Genomic DNA, 20,895 nt, shown 5'->3' on the forward strand with positions numbered 1-20,895 from the left:
AGAGGGAAGGGGCAAAAGAGAGGTGATGGGAGGGAGGAGGAGGGTAGGGTAGGTTTGATCATTTGCATGCTTATTGAGTTCAGTGGGATTTACTCATGTGCAATCATGCTTAGGATAGGTGAAACTGACCTGGCGGAGGAGAGAGAGGAAGGGGAAGACGGGGAGGAGAGGAGATTATGTGGGTGGGCACTGGGCAGAACGGAAGGCCCTTCCTCTCCAAAGGAAAACACTGTGAGCAGCATCATTGTTTTTCAGGGTTTCCCCCACCTTTTTATTCTACAGCAGGCACATGTAGCCTCCCACCCAAATTTAAACTGAAGTTGCCCCTGGCCACATCCACACCAGACCTTTATTTCACTTTAAGACACTCATGGCTTCTCCCAAAGAATCCTGGGAAGTATAGTTAGTGAAGTGTGCTGAGAGTTGCTAGGAGATGCCCTATTCCTCTCACAGAGCTTCAATCAGAGCAGCTGACTGTTAAACCACCCTGGCCACTGGAGCTCTGTCAGGGGAATAGGAATCTCCCCTCAGCACCCTTCACAAAGTACACTTCCCAGAATTTTCTGGGGGAAGCCATGACTGTCTCATGTGAAATAAAGGTCTGATGTGGTTGTGGTCTCCTGATTAGCCAAGCCACACAGCTGTGAGTCTGGCTTTTATAACACTGACAGTTGATTCTTTTTGGGCATGCCTCACCTTATCATTGAGTTCAATGCTAAATTTCTTAAATTATTAGACATGCATTTTTTAACTTTTAAATTGCAGAAGATGAAGGTCAGAGTATGGGGCAAGATCAGTAATAGGATTCTAGGTACTCTGTGAACATGGCTGATTTTTAATGAATTTCAACAGATTATGAGAACTCTGACAGAAAAAAGTCCAACAGAGGTCTGGTTTTTTTCTCTCTCTCTTTTTACACATTGAACTTCCAATTCTCTCTGACTGTTTTGTGTTATCACCATGAAAATTTAGAGGGTTGTTAAGCAACTGTTTCTGAGTTCAGGACTATAAGTTTTGTAAGGTTTTGTTCTGAAATGAGTTTATGGGAAGTATCAGAATGGCATGGGGTATTTTCAGTTTAACATTGCGGAATGCGAAAAATCCATGCTGACTATAGTACACAGCCATTCTCGTGGCTGTACAATATATATGATATGTATGATAGTTGTCCATCCTTAACTGTTCCTCAAGGCTGTTTTCTATATATTACTCATATTTACAGTTCATGATGTCTTGTTGAAAAAGTTGCATGAAAATACAATGGTCCATATTCTCATGTCTCAAACCTAGAAATACTTCTATTTGTGCATGCCTTCTTTTGTTTTCTCTCAGTTTAAGATCAAAATATTCTAGGCATAGTTATACATGTCCAAAATTCCACCAGTAATATGTTTTCACATTAGCTAAATATAAAGGCAGGGCTGGGGAACCTATGGCTCTCCAGATGTTGTTGGGTCCAACTGCCATCAGCCCTAGAGTCAGGAGGAGGTTAGAGGCTCTCAACATCTAGACAGTCACAGGTTCCCCAGTCCTGTATTAAGGAAATGCAATAACTTTGGGTGCATAAAGCTTCACTTTATGAACTTCTGCCTGTTGGGCAATTCTTAATGGCACAAGATCCTTGCCAGATAAGGTTAGTAAACCCTAGATTTAATGTTAAATTGAGATACATTTTGCCTGTACCTGAATTCAGAGTTTGGAAGATTACTTTTAAAAAGTAATAAATTACAGTTAAATGGCACAAAAAAGTAGTAATTACCATTACAATTACAATTGCTCTGAAAGTAACTGATTACTTTACTTTCCCCCCCCAAAGTAATCACTACAATTACATTTCAGTTACTTTAAAAAAAGCCTACAAGGTGCTGGCCTTGGCTGCTGCACATCTAAGTAGCCTAAAACAACATTAAAAATAAACAAACACATACAGAGGTAGTAGAATAATTATTTTTATTCATAAGATAGCAGTGGTGGTCTCTCCGCTGGTAAGAGAGGTGGGGAGGGAGGCAGAGGCCCCTGCTCAGATCTTTGCACGTCAAACCAAGTGCAACCCCCCCACTCAGCCAGCCAGCATAATCTCTCTCACTTAACCACCTCCCAGACCCTGCCCTGCCACCGAACATTTTCCCCTGAGGTGCAAAAAAGTTAAAATACTGCAAATGCAGCACAGTAGCCAGAGAGGGTGGTGGAGGCCAAGTGCAAACACAGTATTCTCTCTCTCTCTCTCTCTCTCTCTCACACACACACACACACACACACACTCACTCTCTCACACACACACACACTCTCACACACTCACTCACTCACTCTCACACACACTCACTCACTCACACTCTCACACACACTCACTCACTCACACTCTCACACTCACTCACTCACACACTCACTCTCACACTCACTCACTCACACACTCACTCACTCACACACTCTCTCTCACACACACTCACTCTCACTCTCACTCACACACACTCACTCACTCACTCTCACACACACTCACTCACTCTCACACACACTCACTCACTCTCACACACACTCACTCACTCTCACACACACACACTCACTCACTCACACACACACACTCACTCTCTCACACACACACACTCACTCTCTCACACACACACTCACTCACTCACTCTCACACACACACACTCACTCACTCACTCTCACACACACTCACTCACTCACTCACTCACACACACACACACACTCACACACACACTCACACACACACACTCACACACACACACTCACACACACACACTCACACACACACTCACACACACACACTCACACACACACACTCACTCACACACACTCACTCACACACACTCACTCACACACACTCACTCACACACACTCACTCACACACACTCACTCACACACACACGTTGTCATCTTTCACCTCCACAGTTCTTTATCTCCATTCTGCTGCTGCCTCCTTCTTTATCCATGTTCTTGACCTGAGGATCCTTTTTCCCTCCACTCCATTCTTCACCACTGCTATAATTTTTTTAAATAATTGTTTTCTCCACTCCACGCCGTCTCTCTGCCTCCTCCCTCGTCACCTCCTACCCATCTACAGAGCATGAGAAAAGAGCAACACTGCACAGAAGCCCAGTTTGAGGCACATGATTTTCATCCACAAATCAGAGGAGCAGAAGACTTTCCCTGCTCCCCCCCAGTAATGCCCAAAAATAATTCTGGAAACATTACAATTACTCCACAAAAGTAGTAAAATTACTCCTAGTTCTGTTACAATCAAAATGTAAAGGAATTACCCACTCGTTACTCAAAAAAGTAATGAATTACAAGTAATTTGTTACTTGTAGCTAGTTACTTGCAAGCTCTGCCTGAATTTAGCAGAGTGCTTACACTCTGTCCAGAATCAGTTTGCTTGCTCTAATGACCATAGAACTCTCCAACAGAGAGTGATGCAGCCTAGTACATACAGCCTAGAAACCTCGGGGGCACTAGGACTTGGAAGAGTCCAGGCAGGCATGGATGCAGGAACTGTAACCTAGGCAATTAACAACAGGCTGCTTTCTTCTACTTTTGCCCCCTCCCAGCTTTCTCTCCCTCCCTCCCTCTCTCACAGCCAGCATTTCTTGCACATGCACGCACTCTCTTTCTCTCTAACACCCAAACTGTCAGCCTCTGATTTGAATCTCCCTACTCAAATACTGGCACTGTTAAGCCGCCGCCTCATTCTCTCTCTCCAGCCCACACGCCCCTAATGCTGCCAGCCTCTTGTCTTAACAGGAGAGAATGGATGTCCAACGTCAACTCCTTTTAAATGATTGATTTTGGGAGATCAAGGTACCATTCATCTCCCAGAGAAAACGTTGATCACCACAATTGTGCCTCGTCTCTCCGGTGCGGTGGGGTGGGGACACTACCTTGCATCCGTGAAAAGACACCATGCATTTACACCTACAGTCTTGAGAAAAGATCAATAAAGTACCGAAAACGTGCTGATCGTCAGCTTCAAGCCAGCCGGGCGGGAAGCGGAAAAATAATATTGGCGTGTGCTTCGGTGTTCTCCAGGCCTGAACGTTTTAAGGCTGAATACATTATGCATTTTACTCGTCCAGCTTTTCTCTCCTCCGCTTCCCCCCCCCCCGCGCAACAAAAGAAGCAAAAGGGGGGCAGTGCAACCGGCAAACAAACAGAGGGGAGTGGGAGAAGAGGAACTGGAAAATGGGGCGGAGGGAAGAATATGTAGGAAAGGGACAAACAAAGAAGGTAAGAAAGCGTCATCCTTGCATCTGCCCAAAGCCTCTCGCAAGTCATCAATCCAGCACCGGCAGAAGCTGCCCTGGGCCAAAGGTTGCTGCTTTGCAAGCGCCTCTGGAGCCAGCCGCTCCGGGGTCCCTAAAGTCACTAGTCCACAATCTACACCGACGCCACGGAATAAAACATTAAACGTACTGTGCATTCATGCTTAGCAACATATATTTTTTGAAGACAATAACGGGATTTTTTTTAAAAAAAAATCATATTCCCACCCCCTCTGTTGCCTTTATTTATTTGTAGGAATGAAGTGCTAGGAGCCAGTAAATTTCGTCATTTATTTAATACAGGTAGACCCAATTAGAAAAAGCGATCCTGTTTTTTTAAAGATAACTCTGGAAGCAAACAAGTGATAAGAGAGAGATTACTATTTCCAGATGCTCAAGAGATACAAGATATCCTGGGGTCCATCAGGAGCCTTACCTGTCGGATGTCATCCTGGAAGTGTTCAGAAAAATCCTCTGTTCGCTAAAATTGCACCACTACAGCAGGTTACTATGGAAATAGTCTTCAGGATGATTTAGAAACAAGCCATCTTCATCCTTTCCCACGTACTACGAAGGATACCGATCCCAGGGAAGCAGATGAACCGGAGCCAAAATGTACCACAGGCTCTGGATGCCTCTCTGTCTGAAGGAGCCACGCTGCCTTTTCCTCCCTCTCCCTTCCTCCCCCAGAGGACTCGGCGGGTGATCAGATCTTCTCCTTACTGCCAGAGCCAGGAAGTGAACGGACAGTCTCACACCAGCAGCCCCAGCCCAACGCTTTGCAACGAGACGAGCTGTTTCCTAGCCACACAGCTGGAATTTAAAGGGGCAGCGCTTTACCGGTTCCCCTTCTCTTACCTAAAAAAAACTCAACGGGCGGGGGGAGGGGAAAGCGGAGGAAGGGGGGGATCACGCACAGGAAAGTTTCCGGCAGGAACAATACATAGCCCGTATGGAAAGACGAGGTTTCCACGCAGAGTTAGAATCTATTGTTTATCAGCTAATACTCATGCTCATACATTATGAATGTGTATCCAGTAAGACAGAGACATCCCATGGTTGGAGCAAACCTAAGGGTTGGGGGGGTTTTAAGCAGCATTTTGGAAACTTAACCTGTACTAAACGCTTGATCATTAAAAATAGATGGGGGTGGGGAATCAGGCTGTTTTTTTAAAAGTGCAATTTTGAGCCAAAGAGGCCAAAGAAAGAGTTTATAATGAATCAAAGCTGCACCCAAAGCATACTTGGAAAATGAAGCTTGGCTTGAAAACAGTCTCAGAAGAGAAGGCCTAGGGTGAAGGATTAAACACCCCCACTTGAGCTCTATGCATGGGGTTCCCAAACTGTGGTTAATGAGCTCCTTCAGGTGGTCCACGGCATGTCCATATCAAATATTTATATTGATTTTAATTGTATGTTTGTTGTATTACAATTTGAATTCTATGGAGTGAAAATTGTAATACAATAAAATACAGTGTAAAAGAAGCAGTAAAAATACAGTTTAAAAATCTTACAGCATCTAGGACAACTCATTATAACTGCTGCAACAAGCAGAAAAATCATTAGGTGGTTTGCAATTTTTAAGTGGTCTGTAGGGAAAAAAAGTTGGGGAGCCACTGCCTTATGCTTTGGTTCTGCTTCATAGAGAACATACAATAGCATAACAAAGTGAGATGTTTTTACAAGTGTCAGTATCAGTCTGATACTGTGTAGGTTTCCTTGAAAGTAGTTCAATTTTTTAAAAAAACAAATCAGTGTGCATGGGTTCACATAGCCTGATGCTAAGTGGAAATTTCACTGTATTCACTGACTTCCTTATTTATTGTATTTGTATACCGCCCCATAGCCGAAGCTCTCTGGGCAGTTTACAATAACTAAAAACATTAAAAACAAATACACAAATTTAAAACACATATTTTAAAAACAATTTAAAACAATTTTAAAAACATACTAAAATGCCTGTGAGAAGAGGAAAGTCTTGACCTGGTTCCTTAGGGTACAGTTCTATCCAATTCATATCTGGGGAGTAAGCCCTACTGAATTAGTGACACTTTCAATATGCATCAGATCGCAATAATATCTTTTAGCAGGGTATGTATCAGTTGTGCGTGTTAATGCAGTACAGAAAGCATGTCTGACAGTTTGAAATCCAACACACATTCTAGCCAACGCAAGATTTATTCTCAAATATGGAAAATGTGAAATGAAATAAAAAGCATACATTGTATAGGTGGTTGTAAGATGCAATCCTAGAGTGTACATACTAACGTTCATTAAACACAGTAGGCCTTGTTTCTGAGTAGACAGCATAGGATTGTGCTCTGAATTTGATGCAGGATGTTGTATAAAATACAACAGCTAGCTTATTGGCCCCTGTGCCTTCACTATAATGTAAACTAAACCTACTGAAATTCCCTCTTCTCTACATCTATTAAAAGTGCAAAAGCCTTGTCCTCTTTTTGACCTTGCTACCCTAGCTTTCATTAAAGTATGGTTGCCAGGTTCTTTTAGAAGCAGCAGCAGCCTTGCTCTTATAACTTTAACAGCAACAAACATGTCACAAGTGAGGTTTTTCCCAGCATGGAGATAAGTGTGGGAAAAGCATCACCTGCTTAATTTCTGCTTGGCAGGAACTGCTGCTGGAAGGTAAGAGCAGGACCACTTTTCACAAGTTGCCAACCTTAACTAGAAAAATACAATCCAAATGTTCATTTCTCACCCACCCATTATTGATGGATTATTGGAAGGCAGGGGGTGCTGGACGCCTCCCCTCACCACTCCACACAATTACATAGGCACATTTAACTTCAGAATATAATTGGGCTATCTGTGCAGACATTGTTGCAAGAAGCTATGTGCACACCTGCTCCCAACTAGACACAAAGCAGAGAATGAAAAGCCCATCAGGTGCCCAGCCTCTCAAGTTCCCAGGATTGATACCATTCAGCAAAACCTTCACCACTCCTCAAAGCAAAGGGGAAGAAAAACAACAAAATATGCACAGATGTAAGATTTCCTCCCTCTGAGGAGGTGGCTGGGTGCAAAGGAAGGCTCCTGCACTTTTAATAGATAGGTCCTGAGGGAATTTCAACATCACACAAGCCACACCTGCTGAAATACCCCTTGTCTACACAAATATTAAAGGTGCCAGAGTCCTGTCCTCTTTTGAGCATGGCCCATCTTGTGCTTGAGATATAAATAATGCACAAAACTGTGAACTTCACTGGATTACCTTGGGCCAGAAATTCTCTCAAGCTAGGCTGCCTCACAGGATTGTTGTGAGCGTGGGGGAGAAGCAGAAGCCCATGGGTGCGTTTCCCTGTAAGGGTGAGGTTGCAAATTAAAACTAGAGTTCCCTGGTAGGCCTTTTTCCCACTGTAAGACCTTTATTCAAAACCCTTCAGGAATTTCCTAATTGACAAGGAAAATCAGCCCCAGTTCCTAATCTGTAAACTTGGAACAATAGTGTTTTGCCTCAAAGGATTAGCATTAGATGAATGAGACAGCACTATATCAGTCATTCTAAACATGGAAACTACTATGATAATAATTAACTGTCATGCCTTATTTTATCCTCCTCCCTTTTTTAGATACCATCAGGAAGACAATTATTTGTTGAATAAGGAACAGATTTGCAACAGCATAAATCCATTTTATATCAGAAACCACAGGGGAAACTTAGCTAAACGGATGTTTCTAATATGGAACATAATATGCTCAAACCTGACTGTTACCTTCAACAATTGCTTGCTGCACACCATCACAAATAAACCCTTCCCACAGGCATTAAACAAGCTGCTGGGATATCAAGTTCACACACATTCTCACTGTTGGACAGACAGGTGTGAGGGCTAAAATGGAGTTGGGAAAAGGAATTAGACAGCTGCTCTGAGGTGAAAGGAGGGGGAGAGCAACCTGAATGCAAGAAAACTTTGGGGAAAAGGACAGAGAAACTACAGGTACTGAGGAACAGGTAGCTTAGAGGCAGTTATCTGAAGGGATGAAGTGAACTGATATAGTAAAACAAGTCAAAAGGTTAAGGACTCAAAGGTTGTTATACTAAAGTCCTGAAGCTGGCTCCATTTTCCTCACCCACCTTTACTCAGATGTGCTTTTTCCACTCATTCCTCTCTCAGTTCCTTCAAGGAAGGATTATTCTCTTAAGTGGTAACTGTTTTCCATTGGGACTGGTGGGGCAGAAGACCGGGAGCCCAACATTAGGTTGAGCCAGAGCCAATGACAGACAGAGCTAACTGATTCTAGTTTTGTCCCCATCTTCCCTGCTGAGTTCTAAAAGGGGCAACATTAAGACTAAGGATAAGGAAGCTGACTAGACTGATTGTAGGTAAGAAAACAGCTAGGTGGGGACTCACTGAAGGCAGAATAAAGTTGCTGAGGCAGTGTCCTATATGCCAAAATGGACCAGCCTCCACTGAGTCTGTTGTTGCTCTTTGTAAACTTTCCAATTATTTCTCTCTGTTCTTGATATGGATGAAACTTTTCCTAGTTATACTTTCATTTTTAGCCTTTTATGTCCTCAGTTCTGGTCTCCTGCTGTTCTGGCCATCTATTCTGGGACCTTTGGTGGGAAGGCAGGATATAAATTGAATAAATAAATAGCTCTGGAATAATATGAGAAACCATCACATTTATTGTCTATCACATGGAGCCTCCATGTGGTTATATTTTCAAGTGGCTAATCAGGCCACTGATTGTGTGCATTAATTAGGCTTCACCTGAGCCTAAAATGGCTACTTCTTGATTCTACCTGAAATCCAGCCCTCCTTTCAATGTGTGTTGTAGAAGAGAATCAGCTGCTAAGAAAAAATTAGCATCATTTGTGTACTTGTCACAGTGCTACAGTGCTCAATAAGGTTGCCACCTGACTCAGACTGGAGAGCAGGTGGAGTATGGCCTAATCTCATGGCCTTAGCATCTGTTGAACCTACAGGAATTATCTTGAGAAGCATTTCAGGTAGTGGTGAGTAATAGCCTCATCAGCTAGACTGACCAGATGGAAGAAGCGGCTACAACTCCTGTACGTTTACTAGACATCAGGGCTGGCACAAGACATTGTGCCATCTAAGATAAGTCAAAAACTGATTCCTTCATCACTGCTCCCAGATTCTCATCTTTCATTTTAAAATAAAGGGTATGTTTATAGCATTTGTGGAACCTTAGAAATAACACAAAACGTATCAGAATTTTTCTAATTTTTGTGTAAGTGAGAAGCTAGCCTGCTCTTCTCTTTCAATGTTTTATTCCCCCACCACCCCATTCCTGCAGATTCCTGCAGATTATTTTTGTTAGAAAAGTGATACTCAAAACTCATGAAAACAAACATTAATAATAAAGATAAACAACTTAAAATACACAATTAAAATATATTAATTATTAATACAATATTAATTGTATGTCAATACATGCCCCTAACAGTGCCTTATTTTCCCCTGCCTCCACTCCCTCCCAGCCACTGCTTTTGCTGCTGATAAGGCAGCAGTGATGTGGGAACTTCATGCTCATTTTTCCTGCTTGCTCACCCACTTGCTTGCTGCTGACAGAAACTTGGAAAAGAACTCTTTCTTAGAGTGAAGTGCAGAGCACTGTGCCACTGTTGCTTTGTCTGCAGCAGGCAGGAAGGACTTTAAAAGTGTTAAGGGAATTTTAAGCTGTAATTTGCCACTGTCACAGCAAAGTTGCACCAACAGTGTTCTCTAGGTGATCTCACCAAAGCCTCGCTGTGAGGAACAACCCCACACACCTCTGCAACTTTGTCAGTAGGAAGAGAGGGAGAAGAGGCAAGAGCAGCAAATAGGCAAGGAGGAGGGTGTGGGGGCAGTGTTGGCCAGCCAGTGAGTTGTGGTGGGTGGGCAGATGGGGGGGATGCACAATCTGCTGCTTAAACCACATGGCTATTATCGGCCCTGATAGATGTGTAGAAGACAGAATTTCAGGAAGTGTAGCTTGTATAGTAAGCCAAACCTGCTGAAATTCCCTCTTCTCCGCAGTTCTGAAAGGTGAGATGAACTTTCCTTTTTTTAATCTGGCCATCCTATCAGCAGCTAATATTTGCAGATCAATATGCTGTTAAAAGTATGGGAGCAGGCCTTGGTCTCACCAGTAAGTGAAAGTGCTGTAAAGATGCCAACTTATAGAGTCTACAGCACAAACATAGGTTGTAGTCTCCCACTCACTTACTCTAGAGCAGCTTTCACCAATTTGCTGCCCTACAGACATTTTTCACTGCAACTCCCATCCCATAGTCCAACGTATCTGCAGGGCACCAGATTGGTGAAGGCTGCTCCAGAGAATCTATGCCAGGGTTCTCCAAAGTGTGATCCATCAGTTTCATTCAGGTGGTCTGTGGTGGCAACTCTGCAGAGCAGCAAGCAGTGTGAGAGACGGAAGAATGGCAGGTGCAGCAGCTGCTCTGGTGGATCTGGTGGTCTACTCTGAAAGTGAGCAGGATGGACTGGAAGTGATAGAGGGAGGAGGCTCTGCCTTCTTCAGTGGGTAAAAATTCCAACTGGCAGCAAGATGTGGGAAGGTCCCAAGCAGGGGAAGTCTTTATCATATTCATTACAATTGCTTAACAGGCAGAAAAAATCATTCAGTAGTCCACCAAGACCTTCAGCAATTTTCAAGTGGTTTGGGGTGAAAAAGTTTAGGAACTATTGGTCTATGCCATAGTTTAGATATGAAATAGTTAAAGAAAAGTAACTTGATTTAACAAGAGGTGGATACTAACATTCTGGTGAGCCAAATGATCAGTTACCAAGTTCTCAGTGTTAACTGCTGCACATTAAAGATGTCTCCTGAATAGCTTAAAATGTGTTGTGTACTTGACGATAGCCAAATCCAATAAAAGTTAATTGGACTGCACCTAGATATACGAGCTGTTCTGATACATAGGTTTATAAAATATGGCCCTTGAAAACTTTAATAACCCAAAACTATACACTTGGGAGTGGGGAAGGCTTCAGATGGCAAGACTCTCTTAGAAAATATAAGTGCACAAATTGTATGGCACAGGGGGCCATACTGAAGTATCACAACCTGTCGTGTGGCTATTGACACATTGTATACATTGTTGTTCAACGTCATTTGCATAGTATGGTAGTTAATATCCAGATGCCAAGCCTCAAATAAATGCATATGTTTCACTTCAGACATGAACCATGATTATTCAACTCATGACATAAGCGTAGAAGTCATAAGAATTCCTTTATTTTTCTGGCTTTTAAGTTGGTTTTTCAACAATTTGTGCCAAAAGGGGGATTTCCTTTCAATGCAAATATCAGCTTCAGAGGAGAAATTTCCCCCAAGATCAAAGCATGGGAGGAAAGGATTAAATCTACCTCCCAACTTGCTGCAAACATTATTATTCTCTCTCCCCCACCAGACTACTTAAATTAAAAAATATGCAGGTTAAATCTAAAGATGCACGAAATCACATACTGTAGTTTGACTATGAAACAGACAGCATTTCCTATCTGTCACATAAAATATACAAACATTGTACTTCATTGTAATTCAAACAAAATACATAATCAGTACTGCAGATTAGAACGCCCACTTTATGTACAAGCATGCAAGGGTGGAAAATCTATTACCCTGACTGTGCCTACAACAGGTGGTTAAAAAGTGTTAAGGGAAAACTAACCCACAGGTGATCTTGAGTAGTATTATTAAAAACATGAACACAAAGGACAAATAACTTTTTTTAGGGCCACAAAGATTTTCCCATTAATGCAATTATGTTAAATGTATTCCCGCTCCATGGGGAGTAAAATAGTGGTGCAGAAGACTTTTTTATTTCCAAAAAGGTATAGTTGTCAGAGCAGAAACAAGATACAGGTATGGACTGAAGGCACATGAGGCCAGCACCCTGCTGAAGCTAAGCACCATCAGGTCTGGTCAGTGCCTCGATGGGAGACTGCCCGGGAACCATATGTAAAGCTGCCTTGGGTTTCTATGATGAAAAGAAAGGCGGGGTATAAATGTAATAAATAAAATTTACAGATAGACTGCTTTTATCAAATGCCATTTGCAAAGGGATTAACTCTTTGTTGGGTATTTGTTTGCAGTATTTCATATGAATTATTAAGTGAGCTGTATGTTTTGCTTATTTCAGATTAACTACATACTATTAAAAAGATTTTGGGCAGAAGACTAGAAAAAAGATGCTACAGGGAAAAAGAAAAATAGGCAGTATTAAACATGTTCTGATTTGTAATTCTACTCACCCTTACAGGACCAGTTCTAAAGGGCAGCCAGGTGGGGCACTGGCTGAGGGCCCCTGCGCTCCCCTTCCGCAACTTGTGGTAGGATTGCTGCTGCAGATAGCAGGGCAGTAGCTTCAGAGCCGCCTGCCATTCCCCCGCTTCACCTACCTGTCTCTCTGCTGTTTTTTGCGGCTGCACGCACTGTGCGCACAGGTTTGCCATCAATCAAGATGGTGGCCGAGGTTTCCCTAAGGGGCTGAAGCCTCTGCCGCCATCTTGGTTGATGGCAGCAATGTGTGTGTAGCACGCATGCGTGCCATCAACCAAGATGGTGGCAGAGGCTTCAGCCTCTTAGGGAAACCTCAGCCACCATCTTGATTGATGGCAAATCTGCATGTGTAGGCGTGCCACTGAAAAAACAGCACAGAGAAAGGTAAGTAGAGCACAGGAATGGGTGCAACTTGAGATCTCCTGGCCTGTGACCCGCGGTACCAATCCTGCCGCAAATAGCAGGAGTGCCAGGGCCCGGGACAGGCTGGTGCCCAAGGGTCCTGGCATGCCTGGGGCTGGCCTGCATCCTTAACACAGGAAAATTACTTGACAGAAATGGAGAAAATAGGAGAATATCACTTTCAGGCCGTCTTGTGATGTTTGTAAATCAGTTTTGCTAAAATCTGAATAGAAGGATGTTGGCTGATCTTCAATACAGTTTTGTCCCCATGAGATAAAAATGCATGTGTTTCAAGCAGAGCAAGAACTTGTTCACATGAAAAAGTATTTCTGTAATATTTAGGACAAATCGGAGTGATACATTAATTTAAAATTGCAGTATTTTGCTTTGTGTATTTAAATGAGCTCAATTAACTTATGATTATATACACTCATGTAAGTGGAATGGCAAAACAAAGAAAAGCTTACAATTGCAAAATAATAAATCCGTCCCATTGGGGTAGATACATTTAACTGATTTGAAATGACATCATTGTAGTTAGACATGTGACCTTGCCAACAAATCCTAGAGGAGTCTATCACCAAGCATAAAGGACAGATTAGCATCACCTTCTATGTCTATTAACACTGCCCTCACCCGTCTGCTGAAAGTCATCATCTTAAACAAAACCTAGGGTTAAAAGGTCTTGTTTTCTCCTTCTTGTGAAAGGTGAAACACATGTGAAAGTAAATAAAACATTTTTTAAAAGTCAGAGCATTTCAAAAGGGGAAGGTTTTCTACTAGTTTTTTTTTAATGCAGTCACATGATCTGGAATGGAACAAGCATCATTACTGTTAAGAATTATCAGTCAGGAGGCAGAAGAGGGGAAGCAGGAATGGGATATGCCATATTTTTCCCTGATGTCATTAATATGAAACGTCTTTCTATGCTAAGGATTTTCTAATGGTACTGAAATGTTATACTATAGGGATGTACACCAGCTACAAAATTTTGTTCAGGCCCTGTATCAGTGCTTAGCAAAACAACTCACTCAGGTCTGAAACACTTCTGAAGCTGCCCATTTCAACTCAGAGTCCAAATCTTAGTCCACTTTGGGGAAAAATAAGGCTTCATTCCTCTCCCTGAAATAAACAGATATAATCCCCCCCTTTGACAGAAGTGGATGACATTTGTAGCCAAAATAGCCCATTCAGAGTGGATTGCGCTTGCCCCATTGCATGAAAATAAGTCCAATGCTGTTTTGTGCTATGCATCTTTAAGGTTTTTTAAAAAGAAAAGAAAGCTACAAGTTTTTTCAACAGAATTTAATAAAATCTGCAGACTTGGTATATTCTTCTGAGGTGGTAAATCCTGCCAAATTTCAGGCGGATGGTTGCAGTTCTTTTCTCAGAAGGGAAATCTGTACAGTTTTGGAGCGGGAAAAAAGCTTAATCTTCCTTTATGTTTTGCAAGCAAGTGGTCTGCAAATAGCAGACATGAGAAAAATGTCCCTAGGGTAAGAAATCTGCCAAATTTCAGGCAAATAGGTCTGGTATTTCTGTGCTATGCATCTTTAAAGTTTTTTGGGGGGGGGCAGTGAGAAGTTAAAGGGATTGACTTTCCACCCTGTGGTGTTATTTGGGGACACTGAATCATTTGCATTACGTAGATGCTCTCCACGCAGAGCAGCATGCAAAGTAAGGAGTAGGCTGGCATTGGCATTCCATCTTGTGGACCCAGACTTGCCCCATCCCACATCCTCCATAGTCACCTGCCCAAGCTGCTCTTCTGCTGTTTCTTGGAGAGAGGGGAAGCTTGAGAGGAAGATTGTTTAATAATGAGTTATTAAATTTTGTCCCACCCTTCCTCCCAGAAGGAGCCCAGGGTGGCAAACAAGGGACAAAAAACTAAAAACATCTTTAAACATCTCAAAAACAAAATATCTTAAAAACACCACAGCACAACTGCCAGGGGACCAAAAGACAATCACCCAATGCTAATCTCTGAAAATGGCCCTGGAGGTAGGATTAGAACTGCTGTAAAACAGTGTCTTTTTTACCCAGCTCACCAAGTCGGTTCAGAAGAATACCACAGTCAATAGTATCAAAAGCCGCTGAGAGATCAAGTCAGAATAACAAGGTTGCACTCCCCTATCCTTCTCCCGATAAAGGTCATCCATCACGGTGACCAAGGCTAATTCAGTCCCATAATCAGGCCTGAACCCAGTCTGGAATGGATCAAGATAATCTGTTCCATCCAAGAGTACTTGTAATTGCTGCACGTTCTCAATCACCTTGCCTAAAAAGGGGTATTTGCGACCAGGTGGTAGTTGCCACAGATCATGAGTTCAGGGTGTTTTTTTTCAGGAGCAGTTGGATTATCACCTCTTTCAAGGTGTCTGGGACCACTCCCTCTCACAATGACACATTGACCACACCCTGCATCCACTCTGTCATACCCCCTCAGCAAGCTTTAGTAAGCCAAGAAGGGTGAGGGTTGAGAAGACACATTGCTGGCTGCATCATCACAAGCACCTTGTCTATGTCATCAGGCCGCATCAAATGAAACCATTCCCAAGAAGTTGCAGCAGATGTCTCACTGGACACCTCACTGGGGACTACAGTATATGTACATGGAGCATCAAGATTGTTAAGGAGGTGAGCAACTTTACCCTCAAAGTGCCTTGCAAACAATTCACTGTGGGCTTCCGAAGGGTCTAAAACTCCATTTCCTGGAGCTGATGTCAACAGAGCCCTGACAATATGAAAAAGTTCCACTGGACGGCTACTTGAGGATGAGAAGTGAGCCTGCTTCGCTGCCCTCACTGCCACACATTAGGCATGATTATAATGTTTACTCATGCCCGATCAGCCTCACAGCACATCTTTCACCACTTACGCTCTAGCTGTTGTCCAGCCTGTTTCACTGCCTTTAGTTCACTGGTGTACCAAAGGGCAAACCGGGTTCCACAATGCTGGAGAGGGCACTCAAGAGCAACCATATTAAGAGCCCAACACGTTGTTCCAAAGCATAACAAGGGCTTCAACAGGATCACCTACTCTTATCTACTGGCAACTACCCCAAGATGTTCAGCAACCCACTGGATTCTATTAGTCATCTTAATCTGTCCACCACCTCTGCAAGGGAGGATAAACTTCACCAGGAAATGGTCTGACCATGACAATGGATGACATCCACACACACCCATCTCCAGACCACTTTTTCCTTCATCTGGAGCAAAAAATAAATCAAGGGAGTTCCCTGCCCTATGTGTGTTGGACTGGTAACAACTTGAGACAATCCCACGTTCGTCATGGAGGCCATGAAATCCTGAATCAAAACACCAGAGGCAGCCTCTGCATGGACATTGAAATCACCCAGGACTATCATTCTGGGCTCCTCCAATACCACAGCCGAGACGGTCTCCTCCAGCTCGGTCAGAGAAGCTGCTGGGCAGGGTGGATGGTACACCAGCAGCAACACTAGTTTACTGTATCCTCAGCCTGACACCAGGTGCAGGCCCTCACAGCCAGCTCCAAGACAGAGTAGTTTCCTGGTGACAGAGAAGGAAGTTCTGTAGACTACAGCAACCCTTCCTCCTGTCCTGCAGCTTGTGCTGGTGTTTTACCGAGTATCCAGGTGGGCAAAGCTGGGTCAGGTCAACACTTCCCAGCTCACCCACCCAAGTCTTGCTAATGCACACCAAATCATGAATGAGTGTGGTCTTATTGTGTACCAATCTGGTACACAATACTGCCTTTGTGCGGGTGTGGTTAGTGTTTGTTACTGGACAAGACTGCTATTCTATACACAACTACTCATTGTTGTAAGCAGCAAGGTACCACACAATACACATTTTGTCATTAATCGTCATCATAGTCACACCCTTATTGTTAACAATTAATTGTGTCTGATCATGAGGCATGTACTTGGTGCTGGCAGTAAACCATATAGTGTCCCCAGGGCAGAGCTGGGGCAATATCAGAGTTGACAGTACACTGGACATTTTAATTCCCACTCCCTAAGTTTAAAAATGTATCTTCACTTTTGCAAGCAGGAACAGTGATGATATGGAGCAGCTGCAATTCTTCTCTCCCCCTGCCCCAGTTTGATGCTGGCAGCACTAGTAATGGGAGTGGCAGATCATAGTCTAGGATCACATTGAATTGGTACTGAATCCCAACTGTGCCATTTACCTGCATTACAGAAAGATTCCATAGCACTGTACCACCAACAGCCTCATCATGCACTGGACAGACAGCACCAGTCTCTCTTGCTCAGGGAAGAGCCAGAGTCAGAGAAATCAGGCAACAAGGGATATGCAGGGCAGTGACACATCTGCCCATTAGCTGTTGGGCCAACTTCAAGGTTCTAGTTTTGGTGTAAAAAAGCCCTACACAGCTTGGGACCAGAATACCTGAAAGATCATCTTACCTTTTATATACCAAATCGATCACTGTGCTCTGTAGTGAGGGACTACTGCAGATACCATCTTATCAGGAGGTCCACTCCACACATCATAGGAAGCGGACCTTTATTACTGTTGCACCAACACTTTGGAATTCCCTCCCCTTAAACATAAGGCAGGCGCCATCTCTGTTATCTTTTCAGGACCTATTGAATACCTTCCTCTTTCAACAAGCCTTATTTATTATTTTATTTATTTTTAAAACTTATATACCACCCGACTAGCAATAGCTCTCTGGGCGGTGAACATAGATACTTGTAAGTAGAGGCCTTATTCCAGTCTACGTCTGTGCCTGAATTAATTTTTAAGACGTTTTTAAATTTGTTTTTAAAAGATGTTTTAAATATGTTTTTAATATATTGTAAAGTTTTGTTTTAATACATTTTAAAGTCTTTTGTTTTTAAAATGTTTTAGAGTGTTTGTAGTGTTTTGTTTGTTGCTGTGTACGCTTTCTGGGAGGAACAGCGGGATATACATTTAATTAATAATAATATTAATGGTAACATTATTAAAACAGATGTTTATGTTCATACCTAATGAACATTACAATATAAATCACAAGAACAAAATATGACAATCCAGATTTAAACATATCAGTTTTCAGAACTACAAATTATCTCAACTTTTAAAAAATTCCTAAATAATTTAGATGTTCTTTAAAAATCCCCTTGGTAGTCAACATAGTTTGGTCAAAAAAAGTACCCTGTATCTTTCATTCTGCTAGTGCAAATAAAGCTCCCCTACAGATATCAGACTTGTCTTCATTGGCCAGCAACCATTTAATTTTTAAACCATCTGATTGACCTAAACAAGTCTGAAATAATTAGAGGTCTCTGTCCCTAGGTGAATTGTATATTGGGCAACACAAGATAGTGCAGAATATATTCAATCTGGTCTGATCTTTCTACACAAAATGGTTATTGGAGGATGATCTGCCTGCAACATCCATCACCCCATTGTTTGTCAGGGTTGATTTGGCTGGCTAGGTGGGTGTCACCTTCCTACCTCACTACTCCATATGCATCACTTCCTGAAGCTTCAACACTCAGTAGAAAAGGATGGCCATTCCAGATACATCCAAGTGTACCATTCTTCAGTCAAGGGTATACATTAGAGGTGCTTCCCTGCTAGACCCTTCAAGCAAACTCAAGGTAATAATAACAATAACAAGGCAGATGGGTTTGACAATAAAATAATTAAAAATAACTGGGACAGACTAACGGGTATGTTGTGTGAGAAAAAGCATGCACAGAGGCATTTAGAATTTAATAATATAAGGCTGACAATAAATGGACTTAAGCAAACTTCTCATTATACAGCTACAAGTGGCTGTATACTATAGCCAGCGTGGATTTTTCACATTCCACAATGTTAAATTGAAAATACCCCCATGCCATTCTGATGCTTCCCATAAGCTCATTTCCAAACAAAACCTTACAAAACTTATAGTCCTGAACTCAGAAACACTTGCTTAACAACCCTCTCAATTTTCATGGCGATACACAAAACAGTCAGAGAGAACAGAGAGTTCAAAGTCTAAAAAGAGACAGAAAAAACCCAGAGCCCTTTTGGACTTTTTCCCCTGAGAGTTCTCATAATTTGTTGAAATTCATTAAAAATCAGCCATGTTCACAGAGTACCTGTAATCCTAATACTGACCTTGCCCCATACTCTGACCTTCATCTTCTGCAGTTTGAAAGTTAAAAAAAATGCCTGGCTGATTTTTAATTAATTTAAGAAATTTTGGCTGGAAGCCAATGATAAGGGCGGGCATGCTCAGTAAGAACCAACTGTCAGTGTTCTAAAAGCCAGACAGCTGCTGGGCTTGGTTAATCAGGGGGCCACACCCACACCAGACTTTGATTTCACTTGAGACAGTCATGGCTTCCCTCAGAGAATCCTGGGAAGTGTAGTTTGTGAAAGGTGAGGGAAACACTGAAAAGCAATGATACTGTTCACAATGTTTTCCTTTTGGAAAGAAAAGGATTTTCCCCTTTGCCCAGTGCCCACCCACCCAATCTCCTCCCCTGCCGCTCCCCCTCCCCCTCCCACGGATCAGTGTTGGACTAGGACCTTGGAGACCAGGGTTTGAATCCCCACACAGTCATGAAGCTCACTGGGTGACCTTGGGCCAGTCACTGCCTCTCAGCCTCAGAGGAAAAAGGTAAAGGTGTCCCCGCACTTGTAGTGCGAGTCATTTCCGACTCTTAGGGTGACGTCTTGCGACGTTTACTAGGCAGACCGTATATATGGGGTGGGATTGCCAGTTCCTTCCCCGGCCTTTCTTTACCCCCCAGCATATGCCGGGTACTCATTTTACTGACCACGGATGGATGGAAGGCTGAGTGAACTTCGACCCCTTTTACCAGAGATTCGACTTCCTCCTTCCATTGGAATCGAACTCCGTCCGTGAGCAGAGCTTCGGCTGCGTTACCGCCGCTTACCACTCTGCACCACAGAGCGTCAGAGGAAGGCAATGGTAAAACCACCTCTGAATACCATTTACCATGAAAACCCTATTCAAAGGGTCACCATATGTTCGGTCGACTTGAAGGCAATCCATTTCCATTTTCAAACATGATTGCACAGAAATAAATCCCATTGAACTCAAAAAGTATGCAAATGATCAAACTAGGGGTGCCAGGCCCAGCCTCCAAGAGGTCTTCTATATCTTTAAAAGTTGTGCAGGGGGAAGGGAGAATTTCACCTTGTGGTTTTTCCCATTACAATGTTGCAAGAAAACCTGCACTTAGCTGAATTTTCTCTTCTCTTAAAGATACAGAAACATTCTCAGGCCCTGAGCCTGGCAACCCTAGATCAAACCCACCCTCCCTTCTCCCTCCTATCACCTCCCTCTTGCCCCTTCCTCCTCCCCTCCCCTCCCTCCCCCCCTCCCTCCCCTCCATCCTCCCCATGGTCAGTTTTACCTATCTTAAGCATGATTGCACGGATGTAAATACCATTGAACTCTATATGCATGCAAATGATCAAAGCTGCCCTCCCCTCCCCCTTCCTTTGCCCCCCTTCAATACGCTTCTTCCCCTTCCCCTGCCTCCTCCCCCATCGTCAGTTTTTCCTATTCTAACCATGATTGCATAAGAGTAAATCCCATTGAACTCAATAAGCATGCAAATGATCAGACCTGCTTTCCCCCTCCTTCCTCCTCTCCTGCCCTCCCCCCCCAGTCAGTTTTACCTATCCTAAGCATGATTGCACAGGAGTAAATTGCACCGAACTCAGTAAACATGCAAATGATCAAACCTGTCCTCCTCCTCCCCTCCCCCTCCTGCCTGCTCCCATCCCAGTCCTCCCCCCTGCCTTTCCTCCCCTCCCTCCTCCACTTCCTCCTCCTGCCCTCCCCATTCCCTGTGGTCAGTTTCACCTATCATAAGCATGATTGCAGGGGAGTAAATCCCACTGAACTCAATAAGCATGCACATGATCAATCCATTCTCAGGAAGCTTGCACAGGATCCTATTTCTTACCTCCCGGAT

At 43.1% G+C, this 20,895-nt stretch overlaps 1 protein-coding gene across 5 annotated transcripts in view; it reads right to left on the reverse strand.

Annotated features, from left to right (window-relative positions):
• NAV3 (neuron navigator 3) overlaps positions 1 to 20,895 on the reverse strand; it is a 1,044,290-nt gene that overhangs the window by 901,224 nt on the left and 122,171 nt on the right. The window contains exon 1 of one of the 5 annotated variants that reach the window (XM_061639676.1): positions 8,374 to 8,641. The exons of 3 other annotated variants lie outside the window; for them this stretch is intronic. The gene's annotated coding sequence lies outside the window, so the exon portion shown is untranslated. Of the gene's footprint in view, positions 1 to 4,713; positions 5,116 to 8,373; positions 8,642 to 20,895 lie in introns of those variants that run through there. One more of the 5 variants, XM_061639675.1, reaches the window with a different exon arrangement.

The sequence above is a fragment of the Rhineura floridana genome, chromosome 8, assembly GCF_030035675.1.
Source record: "Rhineura floridana isolate rRhiFlo1 chromosome 8, rRhiFlo1.hap2, whole genome shotgun sequence".
Classification (NCBI taxonomy): domain Eukaryota; kingdom Metazoa; phylum Chordata; class Lepidosauria; order Squamata; family Rhineuridae; genus Rhineura; species Rhineura floridana.